This window comes from Meles meles, chromosome 4 (assembly GCF_922984935.1).
Source record: "Meles meles chromosome 4, mMelMel3.1 paternal haplotype, whole genome shotgun sequence".
In the NCBI taxonomy this organism is placed as follows: Eukaryota; Metazoa; Chordata; class Mammalia; order Carnivora; family Mustelidae; genus Meles; species Meles meles.
The window spans coordinates 117,355,834-117,371,348 of NC_060069.1; the positions used below are offsets into that span (position 1 = coordinate 117,355,834).

Genomic DNA, 15,515 nt, shown 5'->3' on the forward strand with positions numbered 1-15,515 from the left:
TTAACATATTTGTTATATGTACTTTTCTAGCATTCATTCCACTGGGAGAGTATATGAAAACTTTTTTCTTAGTTAAAAAATGTGTATACATGAAAATTGATAGTAAATTTATTTTAAGGATATTTAATACAAAAACTGACACTGATACTATTTGTCAACTTTGAACCAAATATGGAAATGCTAGATTTCTACACTATTCATGCATGAAGTCATCAAGACAAACTTTTTCCTCTGTAAGCATTCTTCTTGGAATTACAAACACATTCATGAGAATGCTTTTTTTCAGAGTTGAGCTTATAAAACTAACATTTTAAGGGGAATGACTATCCCCTAGAGGTTTGGGTACCTGTATCCAGAGATACTAAGGGGAGTTTGAAAAAGCTCCTCTCTTTGTTGTAAAAGAAAAATTTAGAAGGAAAATTATACACACTTTAAATTAGAATCTTATATCTCCATAATTCCTGTCTCAACATAGAAGGTGGTTATGACTGAGGATAACTACTTCTTGATCACTGAATTTATCCTCATAGGATTCACAGATCACCCAGAGTTGAAGAGCCTCCTATTCGTGGTGTTTTTCACTATCTATGTGATCACTATGGTGGGGAATCTTAGCCTGGTGGCATTGATTTGTGTGGAGCATCGTCTTCACACACCAATGTACATCTTTCTGGGCAACCTGGCTCTGATGGATTCCTGTTGTTCCTGAGCCATTACCCCCAAAACTTTAGAGAACTTCTTTTTCTAATGACGGAATGATTTCCTTTTATGAATGCATGGTATAATTTTATTTTCTCTGCCTTGCTGGAACTACAGACTGCTTTCTCCTGGCAGCAATGACCTATGATCACCATGTGGCCATATGCATCCCACTGCAGAACCACACCATGATGTCAAAGAATGTATGCATTCAGATCTGGAAACCTGCATTCCATAATTCATGTGGGGTTTCTCTTTAGGTTAACTTTCTGTGGGTCAAATCAAATTAATCACTTTTTTTGTGAAGTTTTTCCATTATATAGACTTTCCTGTGTTGACCCTTATATCAATGAATTGTTGATATTTATCTTTGCAGGTTCAGTTCAACCCTTCACCATCAGTAGTGTCTTAATGTCTTACATCTATGTTCTCTTTACTATATTCAAAGGAAATCCAAAGAGGGAAGAGGCAAAGCCTTATCTACTTGTGCATCCCACTTTCTCTCTGTCTCAGTATTCTATGGTTCTCTTCTCTTTGTGTATATTCGACCACATTCAGATAAAGAAGATAATGAAGATATACCTGGTGCTGTTTTTTATACTCTAGTGATCCCTTTATTAAACCCTTTTATTTATAGTCTAAGAAATAAGGAAGTAATAAATGTTGTGAAAAAATTATAAAGAAAATTTTATCACAATTTAAAAGAAATATAATACCCTATGGAAAATTAACTTAAATTTGATAATATGTTTTTCAAAATCATGGAATATTGAGAAAGTAGAAAAGGACCACTTTGTCCATAGAATATTCAATTACTAAAACATGATTTTATAGGAGTCAAATAAGTTCAAAAAGGAGAGATCCTGGTATAATGTATTGCAAAATCTAAGCTCTAGCTCTCAGCAAGATTGAACTATATAATTCTTCTTCAGGTCACACACTGTGTCACAAAAATATTAGCTAAACTATTAGCTAATTGTTTCAATGGGTAATGAATTACAATTTTCAACAAATACAAAAAGTACTATGAATAGAAGTCAGTTAGATAAAGATCACTTCCAATTAAACTCATTTACAACAATGACTCTTGGAACACTGAAAATTTAAAAAAAAATTTTGTTTACAAATTTCTGGAATTTCTAATCATAATCTTACAATCTCTGGAACATTCCACGTTCTCAAGTATTAATCCCTTCTTAAACAACACCAATGGTCAGAAGTAAACTGTAGATCCTTGATTCTTAATTTTCTTTGAATTTATTCAAGATAATATATTTGAATAATAATTCACTCAGAATATTCTCAAATCAAGAATATGTTCACCTTTAAAAGGGGAAATTTTGTTGTGTATGTTTTACCACAATTTAAAAATATTGAAACCAAGAAAATAATGCTAGTAAAAATGTACACTAAAAAAAATTATTTTCATCTTCAGTGTTAGTCAATTTTACTTTCAATTTCTCTGAAATAGAGTATCTGGATACTGGTGATGTAGCACTCTGTAGTTGCCATAAATGATATTTATGGATTGGATATCCATATGGATTTGGCTGTTTTCAAATAGTTTGGTTATGGTGTCCATCAAAAATGCAGTGTATTCCTGAATACACTAAATTAAACAAAGGTGTTTTTCTCTCTGATATTACTTATCTTGTTTGTTACTAGGAGTTCCACCAACCTGTAATTATTCCAGTGTAAATTACTGATACTTATTCCAGTGTAAATTACTGATTCACATGAGTAACAAAAAGTTGGAGTTGCTATAAAGCATAAATGAGGTACAAAATAGTGACAATTCTAAATTCCTAAACAAAAATATTTATTGATCATTTATATACGCAAATATGAAAGAAAAAAATATGTTACTGAGAACATGTTATCTGCTAGGCACAAAACTACACTTTTCATATATATTACCTACCAATTGGTTAGAAATGATTTTTCATGCATCTTCTCAGCAAAATCTTCATACTTTGAAACATTGAGTGGCTTGCTCAAGTTCAACCAGGTGATTGAGATAGAGCTAGAATTTGTATCAATGATGCTTGGGAGTTCAGAAAATGGAGATGCTTGTCCCCTGGCTATTAAGTCCTTATACAGCATCAGAAGTTAGATATGCCTTAAAAATGATTATAAAATATGATGTTTTGAGGAAACAAAGAATGAATATGACCCCAGGATCATGACTGGAGCTAAAGGCAGAGACTTAATGAGCCACCCAGGCATCCCATCATATCATTATTACCCCCAAGAAATTTAACTCACCTAATATGATGTTCACACTAAAATTTTCCCCAAATTGTCCTTTTTTCATAAACAAGAATTCAATTAAACGCCACTGCTTGGTGTATTATCATTTTTCAATCTCCTGTAATCTAGAAGAAACCTCTTGCTTTTTTTTTTCCTTTCACAATATTTAAAATTTTTAAATCTTTGTGTCATACATCATGTAAAATATCATCCCACCATATCTATTTTTGTGATGTTTCCTCATGATTAGATTCAGTTAAATAATTCAGCCATCACAAGTGTGCTGTTTTAATGTGGGGCCTAACACATTAGCTTGCCTTGTTAACTGAAGCCATTTACTGATTACTTCATTAAGGTGGTACCATCACCATCTGCTCTACAATAAAGATGACATATTTCTTTCCTATGAAAATCTAATCTGCAGGGTGGTACCTGGCCAACATGTGAATTTCTTGTTCCCTAATAATTTTTCAACAGTTTTAGCATCCAATGACAATAATTTTCTGAATCAATTATAATATTGGAAGCAAAAACTGGTGATCGTTTTTCCCCAAGTGTTCTCTGGTTGCATTCTGAGAAATGAGAATTTTAGAAAAAAAATTTTGAACAGTTTTGGATGTATAGAAAATAATAAAGATAGCATAGAGAATTCTCATATCTGACACACCCATTTTCTATGTCATTTATATCCGACATTGGTATGGTACTTTTGTTATATTTAGTGAGTCAATACTGATACATTATGATGAAGTGAAATTCATACTTGATTCAGATTTCCATTGTTTAATCTACTGTCCTTGCATCCAGAATCGCATTCAGTGTATCACTTTATATTTAGTCATCACATCCCTTTAGTCATCAGGTGTCTGGGACAGCTTTTCAACATTCCTTGTTTTTGAAGACCTTGTTAAGTTTTGAGAAGTACTAGTCAGGCATTTTGTAGAATGTCTCTCTAATGGTATTCTTCTGATGTTTTTCTCATGACTAGACTGGGGGGATAACTTTTGAGGAGAAAGGCCCCAGAAGTAAATCACCATTTTCATTACATCCTGTCAATGGCAACTACTGTCCTCATCACTTGATGTTGACCTTGATGTTGTAACACTTGATGTTGTAACACTTGATGTTGACCTTGACCACCTGGTTGAGGCAGTGTTGGTAGGTTCCTCTGCAGTGAAGCTGCTTTGTCTCCACCCTCTCTTACTGTGTTCTGTGTGAGGAAGTAACTATCCACCATCCACACTTACAGAGAGGAAAGAAATGGACCACCTCCCTGGGGCAAAGTATCTATACAAACTGGATGGAAGATTTATCTAGTCACCTCACTTATCTGTTTATTCAATCCTCTATTTACATAAGTATGGGATCATGGATATTTATTTTATAATTTGATAAAATTTCACAGTACTTTATTAACTTTGCTGCTCAAATCATAGGAGCTTTGGCCACAGGGAGCTGTTTCCATTGGCCCCTTTGTCCCTTTGACATACACCATCATTGTGTATGCAGGGTGGGTTTGTGTTTGTTGTTTAGCTTTTGTGTTTTGTTGTTGTTGTTGTTTTCTGGCATTCCAAGATGTTCCAGGCTCATCCTGCATATTTACTTCCTGCCCTAGTCACTGAATCAACTATTTCTCCAAGTAGATCTAATCCCTTTGACTGGAAAATGATATTAAGAACCCAATTCTGGGGGAGGTGAGTCAAAATAGCAGAGGAGTAGCAGGTTGAGATGACATCAGGTAGCAAGAGATTGGGTAGATAGTTTATCAAACCATTCCAAACACCTGCAAATCCAAGAGAAGATTGAAGAGAAGAGCAGCAATTCTAGAAACAGATAATCAACCACTTTCTGAATGGTAGGACCAGTGGAGAAGTGAATCCAAAGGAACAGGAAGATAGACCATGGGGAGAGGGGCTGGCTCCCAGTAAGTGGAAGAGCAATGGAGCACAAAATCAAAACATTAAAAATATGCTCCAGTGAGGGGCATCACACCAGAGGCTAGGCCGGTGTGAGGCTGATGCAGGGACAGCTTGGTCTCAGGTCCCGCGGGATCACAGAAGGATGGGGGGTGTCTGAGTTTCACAGAGCTCACATGTATTAAGAGTGGTGAATCTGGCTATAGAGGTGGACTGAGGAGTAAGCTCTCAACTCAGTGGTGCCTTAAACTGTGATCCGGGGCATAGTCAGGCTATTGCTCTGTGAACAGGGACTTCAGAAGATCCAGGGAGACCCCCCTAGAAAAGCAAAGGGATCTGCAGAGTTTAGAGACTCCAGGCAGGTACTGTGCCAGAGATAGAGATGCTTGGTCACAAGCTGGGTGAGCTCCTTGAGTGGACGGAGGCCAGGGAGACTGGAGTGATTGAGTGCTTTCCTTGGAGGGTGCACTGAGAGGAGGGCCCCTGAGGTCTCAGATCCTCCAGGTCAGTGTTTGAGAGGATGCCATTTTCATTCCTGTCCCCCAGAACTCTACAAAAAGTGTTCAGGGAACAAAACCTCCCAAAAGCAAGCCCGAGCAGATTACTTAGCTGGCCCCTGGTAAGGGCGGTGCAATTCTGCCTCAGGCAAAGACACTTGAGAATCACTACAACAGGTGCCTCCCCCAGAAATTCAGCAAGAAATCTAGCCAAGACCAAGTTCACTTACCAAGGAGAACAGGAATTCCAGAAGAGGAGAAAGCAAAGCATGGCATTCATGGCTTTCTCCCATTGATTCCTTAGTCTTTCAAAGTTAATTATTTTTTTTTTATTTTTTTCTTGTGCTACATTTTTTAAAAATTTTACTCCTTCCTCTTATAATGTTTTTAACAAGTTTATCATAACAATACCTTTCATAAAAAAAAAAACTTTTTTGAACCTTCATTATTATAGTCATATTTTATCTTTCATTGTATGTAACTTTGTTTTTTATAGACAAAAGGTTTTTTCTTCTAAAAAATTTGGAATGCAACTTCTAATAGATTAAAATATACCCTAAATCTGGCACAGGGATTTGTCTAGTCTCCGGGTTGAGCAAATTCTCTCCACTTTCTTTTTCCTTATTCTCCCAACTATATTATCTTATCAACTACTTTTTAAGAAATACTTTTTTAAATTTTTCATTTTTATAGCCATATTCCATCCCTTTATTGTGTTTAATTTTGGAAGGTAGTTTCTTCTAAGAGACCAAAATATTCCCAAAATTAAGTGGGTGACTTTGTTCTATTCACAAGTCTAATATATATATTTTTTCTTTTTTGTATTTCTTCTTTATTTTTTCCCTTTTTAAATTTTTTTACCCCTTTATTTTCCCCCACGATTTGGGGTCTCTTCTGATTTGGTTATAGCACTTTCATTCTGGGGTCTTTGCCACCCTTTTTGTATTTTACTCACTCCTTTATGTATTCTCATCTGGATAAAATGATAAGGCGGAAAAAATCACCACAAAAAAAAAAAAAGAACAAGAAGCAGTACCAAAGGTTAGGGACCTAATAAATACGGACATTAATATGTCAGATCTAGAGTTCAGAAGGACAATTCTCAAAGTGCTAGCTGGGCTCAAAAAAGGCATGGAAGATATTAGAAAAACACTGTCTGGAGAAATAAAGCCCTTTCTGAAAAAATAAAAGAACTAAATTCTAACCAAGTTGAAATTAGAAGAAAAAAATAGCTATTAATGAGGTACAATAAAAAAATGGAGGTTCTTACTGCTAGGATAAATGAGGCAACAGAGAGAGTTACTGATATGGAAGACCAAATGACAGAGAATAAAGAATCTAAGAAAAAGAGAGAAAAAGAGAGACAAACAACTAATGGACCATGAGGGAAGAATTCAAGAGATAAGTGATACCATAAAATGAAACAAAATTAGAATAATTGGGATTCCAGAAGAAGAAGAAAGAGAGAGGGGAGCAGAAGGTATATTGGAGAGAATTTCCCTAATATGGCAAATGAAACAAGCATCAAAATCCAGGAGGCACAGAGAACCCCCCCTCAAAATCAATAAGAATAGGCCCACACACCCTCATCTCATAGTAAAATTTACAAGTCTTAGTGACAAAGAGAAAATCCTGAAAGCACCAGGGACAAGAAGTCTGTAATATACAATGGTGAAATTATTAGATTGGCAGCAGACTTATCCACAGAGACCTGGCAGGCCAGAAAGAACTGGCATAATATATTCAGAGCACTAAATGAGAAAAACAAGCAGCAAAGAATATAATATCCAGCAAGGCTATCATTGAAAATGGAAGGAGAGATTAAAAGCTTCCAGGACAAACAAAAATTGAAACAATTTGTAAGCACCAAACTAGCTCTACAGGAAATATTGAAAGGGATCCTCTAAGCAAAGAGAGATCTTAAAATAGTAGACCAGAAAGGAACAGAGACAATATACAGTAACAGGCACCTGACAGGCAATACAATGGCACTAAAATCATATCTATCATTAATAACCCTGAATATAAATGGGCTAAAGGCTCCAATCAAAAAAACAGGGTATCAGAGTGGATAAATAAACAATATGCTGTCTACAAGAAACTCATTTTAGACCCAAAGATGCCTCTGGATTAAAGTGAGGGGGTGGAAAACACCTTACCATGCTAATGGACATCAAAAAGAAAAGAAAAAGAAAAAAGAAAACTGGGGTGGCAATCCTTATGTCACATCAATTAGATTTTAGGTCAAAGACTATAATAATAGATGAGGTAGGACACTATATCATACACAAAGTGTCTGTCCAACAAGAAGATCTAACAATTTTAAATATCTAAGCCACTAACATAGGAGAAGCCAACTATATAAACCAATTAATAACAAAATCAAAGAAACACATAGACAATAACATAATAATAGTAGGGGAGTTTAACACCTCCCTCCCTGAAATGGACAGATCATCCAAACAAAAGATCTACACGGAAATAAAGGCCTTAAAACACACTGTACCAGGTCGGCTTCACAGATATATTCAGGACATTCCATCCCAAAGCAACAGAATACACATTCTTCTCTAGTGCACATGAACATTCTCCAGGATAGATCACATCATGGGTCATAAATCAAGTCTCAACTGGTATCAAAAGATTGGTAAGAGTCCCTGCATATTTTCAGACAAAAATGCTCTGAAGCTAGAACTCAATCACAAGAGGAAATGTGGAAAGAACCCAAACACATGGAGACTAAAGAGCATCTTCTGAAGAATGAAAGGGTCAACCAGGAAATTAAAGAGAAATTGAAAAGAAACAAAATGTTTCCATGAATTCTTTTCAATTTCTCTTTAATTTCCTGGTTGACCCTTTCATTCTTCAGAAGATGCTCTTTAGTCTCCATGTGTTTGGGTTCTTTCCACATTTCCTCTTGTGATTGAGTTCTAGCTTCAGAGCATTTTTGTCTGAAAATATGCAGGAAACAAGATGGGATTGGGAGGGAGACAAACCATAAATGACTCTTAATCTCACAAAACAAACTGGGGGTTGCTGGGGGGAGGTGGGATTGGGAGAGGGGGAGTGGGCTATGGACATTGGGGAGGGGAGGCGAACCATAAGAGACTATGGACTCTGAAAAACAACCTGAGGGTTTTGAAGGGTCAGGGGTGGGAGGTTGGGGCAACCTGAGGGTTTTGAAGGGTCAGGGGTGGGAGGTTGGGGGAACAGGTGGTGGGTAATGGGGAGGGCACGTTTTGCATAGAGCACTGGGTGTTGTGCAAAAAGAATGAATACTGTTACACTGAAAAAATAAATAAAATGAGAAAAAAAAAGAATTCATGGAAACAAATGATAATGAAAACACAATGTTTCAATATATGTGGGACACAGGAAAGTCAATCCAGAGAGGAAAATATAAAGTGATACAAGCCTTTCTCAAGAAACAATAAAGGTCTCAAATATACAATCTAATCTGACACTCAAAGAAGCTGGACAAAGAACAAAGAAAGCCTACACCCAGCAGGAGAAGAGAAATAATAAAGATCAGAGCAGAAATCAAAGAAATAAAGACAAACAAACAAACAAAAAAAACAATAGAACAAATTAAAAAAATAGGAGCTGGTTCTTTGAGAGTATTAATAAGACTGATAAATCCCTCGCCAGACTTATCAAAAAGAAAAGAGAAAGGACCCAAATAAATAAAATCATGAATGAAGGAGGAGAGATCACAACCAACAGCAATGAAATACACACAATTGTAAGAACATATTATGAGCAACTATGCACCAGCTAATTTGACAATCTGGAAGAAATGGAGGCATTCCTAGGGACATATAAACTACCACAACTGAACCAGGAAGAAATACTAAACCTGAACGGACCCATAACCAGTAAGGAGATTAAAGCAGTCATCAAAAATCTCCAAACAAACAAGACCCCATGGCCAGACGGCTTCCCAGGGGAATTCTACCAAATATTTAGAGAAGAATTAATTCCTATTCTCCTGAAAATGCCCCCCCCCAAAAAAAAGAAAGAAATGTAAGGAAAACTTCCAAACACATTTTATGAGGCCGGCATCACCTTGATCCCAAAACCAGACAAAGATCACATCAAAAAGAGAATTAGAGACCAATATCCTTGATGAACACAGATGCGAAAATTCTCACCAAAATACTAGCCAGTAGAATCCAACAGTATATTAAAAGGATTATTCACCATGACCAATGGGATTTATTCCAGGGCTGCAAGTTTGGCACAACATCTACAAATCAATCAATGTGATACACCACATTAATAAAAGAAAGAACAAGAACCATATGATCCTCTCAATAGATGCTGAAAAAGCATTTGACAAAGTACAGCATCCCTTCCTGATCAAAACTCTTCAAAGTGTAGGGATAGAAGGTACATACTGCAATATCATGAAAGCCATCTGTGAAAATCTCACCAAGAATATCATTCTCAATGGAGAAAAACTGAAAGCTTTTCTGCTAGGGTCAGGAACATGACAGGGACGTCTGTTATCACCACTGCTATTCAACATAGTACTAGAAGTCCTAACCTCAGCAATCAGACAACAAAAAGAAATTAAACACATCCAAATCGGCAAAGAAGAAGTCAACTATCACTCTTTGCAGATGATATGATAATATATGTGAAAAACCCAAAAGACAACACTCCAAATCTGTTAGAAATACAGGAATTTGGGAAAGTGTCAGGATATATAATCAATGAACAGATATCAGTTGCATTTCTATACATCAATAACAAGACAGAAGAAAGAGAAAATAAGGGGTCAATCCCATTTACAGTTGCACCCAAAACCATAAGATATCTAAGAATAAACCTCACCAAAGAGGCAAAGAATCTATACTCAGAAAACTATAAAGTACTCATGAAAGAAATTGAGGAAGACACAAAGAAATGGACAAATGTTTCATGTTTCTGGACTGGAAGAATGAATATTGTGAAAATGTGTAAGCTACCTAAAGCAATCTACACGTTTAATGCAATCCCTAACAAATTCCATCCATTTTTTCAAAGAAATTGAACAAATCATCCTCAAATTTATATTGAGCCAGAAAAGACCTCAAATAACCTGAGGAATATTGAAAAAGAAAGCCAAAGTTGGTGACATCACAATTGCAGACTTCACTCTCTATTACAAAGCTATCATCATCAAGACAGCATGGTACCGGCACAAAAACAGACACATAGATCAATGGAACAGAATAGAGAGCCCAGAAATAGACCCTCAACGTTATGGTCAACTAATCTTCGACAAAGCAGGAAAGAATGTCCAATGGAAAAAAGACAGTCTCTTCAACAAATGGTGTTGGGAAAATTGGACAGCCACATGAATAAAAATGAATCTGGACCATTTCTTTACACCACACACAAAAATAGACTCAAAATAGATGAAGGACCTCAATGTGAGAAAGGAATCCATCAAAATCCTTTCCAAGAGCACAGACAGAAACCTCTTTGACCTCGACCACAGCAACTTCTTCCTAGGAAGTTCACCAAAGGCAAGGAAGCAAGGGCAAAAATGAACTATGGGGACTTCATGAAGATCAAAACTTTTGCACAGCAAAGGAAACAGTTAAGAAAGCCAAAAGACAACTGACAGAATGGGAGAAGATATTTGCAAACGATGTATCAGATAAAGGGCTAGTATCAAAAATCTATAAAGAGCTTAGCAAACTCAACGGCCAAAGAGCAAATAATCCAATCAAGAAATGGGCAGAGGACGTGAACAAACATAATAAATCCCATTGGTCATGGTGAATAATCCTTTTAATATACTGTTGGATCCTATTGGCTAGTATTTTGGTGAGAATTTTCGTATCTGTGTTCATCAAGGATATTGGTCTGTAATTCTTTCTCTCTCTCTCTTTTTTTAAAGATTTTACTTATTTATTTGACAGACAGAGATCCCAAGTAGGCAGGAGGCAGGCAGAGAGAGAGAGAATGGAGGAAGCAGGCTCCGGGCTGAGCAGAGAGCCTGATGTGGGGTTTGATCCCAAGATCCAGGGATCATGACCTGGCTGAAGGCAGAGGCTTTAACCCACTGAGCCACCCAGGTGCCCCATGTAATTCTCTCTTTTGATGGGATCCTTGTCTGGTTTTGGGATCAAGGTGATGTTGGCCTCATAAAATGAGTTTGTAAATTTTCCTTCCATTTCTGTTTTTGGAACATTTCAGGAGACTAGGAATTAATTCTTCTTTAAATGTTTGGTAGAATTCCCCTGGGAAGCCGTCTGGCCCTGGGGTCTTCTTTGTTTGGAGATTTTTGATGACTGCTTTAATCTCCTTACTGGTTATGGGTCCGTTCAGGTTTACTATTTCTTCCTGGTTCAGTTGTGGTAGTTTATATGTCTCTAGGAATACATCCATTTCTTCCAGATTGTCAAATTTGTTGACATAGAGTTGTTAATTATATGTTCTTATAATTGTTTGTATTTCTTTAGTGTTGGTTGTGATCTCTCCTCCTTCATTCATGATTTTATTAATTTGGGTCCTTTTTCTTCTCTTTTTGATAAATCTGGCAAAGGGTTTACCAATATTATTAATATTTTCAAAGAACCAGTTCCTAGTTTCATTGATTTATTCTTTTTTTTTTTTCATTGACTTCTTCTCTGATCTTTATTATTTCTCTTCTCCTGCTGGGTTTAGGCTTTCTTTATTGTTCTTTTCCAGCTCTTTCAGGTGTAGGGTTAAGTTGTGTATTTGAGACCTTTCTTGTTTCTTGAGAAAGGCTTGTATCACTATGTATTTTCCTCTCAGGACTGCCTTTGCTGTCTCCCCCAGATTTTTAACTGCTGTGTTTTCATCATCATTTGTTTCCATGAATTTTATCAATTCTTCTTTAGTTTTCTGGTTGACCCAATCATTCCTTAGAAGGATGTTCTTTAGTTTCCATGTATTTGGGTTCTTTCCACATTTCCTCTTGTGATTGAGTTCTAGCTTCACAGCATAGTTGTCTGAAAATATGCAGGGAATCATCCCAATCTTTTGATACCAGTTGAGACCTGATTTATGACCCACAATGTGATCAATTTTGGAGAATGTTCCATGTGCACTAGAGAAGAATGTGTATTCTGTTGCTTGGGATGAAATGTTCTGAATAGATCTTTGATGTCCATCTGGTACAGTGTGTCATTTAAGGCCTTTATTTCCTTGTAGATATTTTCCTTAGATGATCTGTCCATTTCAGTGAGGAGGAGTGTTAAAGTCCCCTACTATTATTATATTGTTGTGATGTGTTTCTTTGATTTTGTTATTGATTGGTTTATGTAGTTGGCTTCTCCCACGTTAGGAGATTAATATTTAAAATTGTTAGAGCTTCCTATTGGACAGACCCTTTTAGTATGATATAGTGTCCTACCTCATCTCTTACTATAGTCTCTGGCTTAAAATCTAATTGATGTGATATAGTGATTGCCACCCCAGCTTTCTTCTGGTGTTCATCAGCAAGGTAAATTGTTTTCCACCCCCTCACTTTAAATTCGGAGGTGTCTCTGGGTATAAAATGAGTTTCTTGTAGACAGCATGCTGATGTGGTTTGTTTTTTATCTACCCTGTTTTTTATCTACACTGCTACCCTGTGTCTTTTTTTTTCCATTTTATTTATTTTTTCAGCGTAACAGTATTCATTCTTTTTGCACAACACCCAGTGCTCCATGCAAAACGTGCCCTCCCCATTACCCACCACCTGTTCCCCCAACCTCCCACCCCTGACCCTTCAAAACTCTCAGGTTGTTTTTCAGAGTCCATAGTCTCTTATGGTTCGCCTCCCCTTCCAAATTTTTTTTTTTTAATAAACATATAATGTATTTTTATCCCCAGGGGTACAGGTCTGTGAATCGCCAGGTTTACAAACTTCACAGCACTCACGATAGCACTTACCCTCCCCAATGTCCATAGCCCCCTCCCCCTCTCCCAAGCCCACCTCCCCCCAGCAACCCCCAGTTTTTTGTGTGAGATTAAGAGTCATTTATGGTTTGTCTCCCTCCCAATCCCATCTTGTTTCATTTATTCTTCTCCTATCCCCCTACCCCCCCATGTTGCTTCTCCATGTCCTCATATCAGGGAGATCATATGATAGTTGTCTTTCTCCGATTGACTTATTTCACTGTGTCTTGTGTCTTTTGATTGGGGCATTTAGCCCATTTACTTCCAGGGTAACTATTGAGAGATATCATTTTAGTGCCATTGTATTTCCTGTAAGGTGCCTGTTATTGTATATTGTCTCTGTTCCTTTCTGGTCTACTACTTTTAGGGTATCTCTTTGCTTAGAGGAACTCTTTCAATATTACCTGTAGAGCTGGTTTGGTGTTTGCAAATTCTTTTAGTTTTTGTTTTTCCTGGAGGCTTTTTATCTCCTCTTCTATTTTCAATGATAGCCTAGCTGGATATTGTATTCTTGGAAGCATGATTTTCTTTTTTAGTGCTTTGAATATATCATGCTAGTTCTTTATCACCTGCCAGGTCTCTGTGGATAAGTACACTGCCAATCTAATATGTTTACCATTGTATGTTACAGACTTCTTGTCCTGGGCTGCTTTCAGGATATTCTCTTTGTCACTAAGACTTGTAAATTTTCCTATGAGGTGATGGGGTGTGGACCAATTCTTATTGATTTTGAGGGGGATTCTCTGCAACTCCTGGATTTTGATGCATGTTTCATTTGCCATATTAGGGAAATTCTCTACAATAATTCTCTCCAATATAACCTCTACTTCCCTCTCTCTTTCTTCTTCTGGAATCCCAATTATTCTAATGTTGTTTCATCTTATGGTGTCATTTATCTCTCAAATTCTCCTCTCATGGTCCAGTATTTGTTTGTCTCTCTTTTGCTCAGCTTCTTCATTCTCTGTCATTTGGTCTTCTATTTCACTAATTCTTTCTTCTGCTTCATTTATCCTAGCAGTAAGAGCCTCCATTTTTGATTGCACCTCATTAATAGCTTTTTTTTTTTTTTAACTGACTGGGCCACCCAGGTGCCCCTTAAATTCCTTTTTTATTGTTCTATTTTTTTTTTCCATTTTATTTATTTTTTCAGCGTAACAGTATTCATTCTTTTTGCACAACACCCAGTGCTCCATGCAAAACGTGCCCTCCCCATTACCCACCACCTGTTCCCCCAACCTCCCACCCCTGACCCTTCAAAACCCTCAGGTTGTTTTCAGAGTCCATAGTCTCTTATGGTTCGCCTCCCCTCCCCAATGTCCATAGCCCGCTCCCCCTCTCCCAATCCCACCTCCCCCCAGCAACCCCCAGTTTGTTTTGTGAGATTAAGAGTCATTTATGGTTTGTCTCCCTCCCAATCCCATCTTGTTTCATTTATTCTTCTCCTATCCCCCTACCCCCCCATGTTGCTTCTCCATGTCCTCATATCAGGGAGATCATATGATAGTTGTCTTTCTCCGATTGACTTATTTCACTAAGCATGATACGCTCTAGTTCCATCCACATCGTCGCAAATGGCAAGATTTCATTTTTTTGATGGCTGCATAGTATTCCATTTTTATTTCAACTTAGTTAGATTTCAGTTATTTCTCCGGAAAGGGCTTTTATCTCTTTGGACAGGGTTTCTCTAATATCTGCAATACCATTTTCAAGCCAAGCCAAAACCTTGAGAATCATCATTCTGAACTCTAGATCTGACATATTACCAGTGTCCGTATTGATTAGGTCCCTAGCCTTCAGTATTGTTTTTTATTTTTGTTTGTTTGTTTGTTTTTTTGTGGTGAGTTTTTCTGCCTTGTCATTTTGTCCAAATAAGAATATATGAAGGAGCAAATAAAATAGTAAAAGGGTGTCAAAGACCCAAGGAAAATGTGCTTTAACCAAATCAGGAGAGACCCTAAATCATGGGGGGGGGGCAGGAAAGGGATAAAAAGAAGTTCAGAAAAAAAATTTTAAAAAGAAAACAAATAAAGAAAAAATATAAAAAGGAAAAAAATAGATATATATATTAGACTGGTGACAAGAACAGAGTTACCAACTTAATTTGGGGAGTATTTTGGTCTCTTAGAAGATACTACTTCCCAAAATTTAAAAATGAAAAATATATATAAGGACCAACACAATGAAGGGAAGGAATATGTCTATAAAGATAAAAAAATTATTTTTAATTTTTAAATTTCTAAAAAGGAGTTGATAA

General features: G+C 36.7%; 1 pseudogene; it reads left to right on the top strand.

Moving 5' to 3' along the window:
- Positions 1 to 484: 484 nt before the first annotated feature.
- LOC123940761 lies at positions 485 to 1,379 on the top strand (annotated as a pseudogene).
- Positions 1,380 to 15,515: the final 14,136 nt, after the last annotated feature.